Here is a 400-nt window from a genome sequence, read left to right as displayed (position 1 = left end):
CCTTGGATTCTATGGAAACTTTCAAAAACCACCTAAAGACACATCTTTTTAGACAAGCTTTTAATTAGCCATATGGTTCAGTATTTTATGTGTTGTTTTCATTTGTTTTACTGTAAAGCACTTTGCGACCCCTCGTCTGTGAAAGGTGCTATATAAGTAAAGTCGACTTACTTACTAGTAGCCTATAAACTTTTACATTCTAAAAGACGTTCCAGTCACCATTTCATAAAAATGTACATGACTAAAGCCAGCAAGATCCCATACATCCCAATAGCAACCCTGCATATGAGGACATATTGTCTGTAAGAAGACAGACAGTAGAAGAATGCTGCTGTGTCATCAGTCACAAAGCCATACAGTCAATATATGTGTGTGTGTGTGTGTGTGTGTGTGTGTGTGT

At 37.5% G+C, this 400-nt stretch overlaps 1 protein-coding gene across 2 annotated transcripts in view; it reads right to left on the bottom strand.

The window, feature by feature from the left end:
- LOC116672313 (copine-3) overlaps positions 1 to 400 on the bottom strand; it is a 15,204-nt gene that overhangs the window by 11,566 nt on the left and 3,238 nt on the right. The window lies entirely within an intron of this gene.

This window comes from Etheostoma spectabile, chromosome 22, assembly GCF_008692095.1.
Source record: "Etheostoma spectabile isolate EspeVRDwgs_2016 chromosome 22, UIUC_Espe_1.0, whole genome shotgun sequence".
Lineage (NCBI taxonomy): Eukaryota > Metazoa > Chordata > Actinopteri > Perciformes > Percidae > Etheostoma > Etheostoma spectabile.
This window is presented reverse-complemented; position numbering and strand designations above follow the sequence as displayed.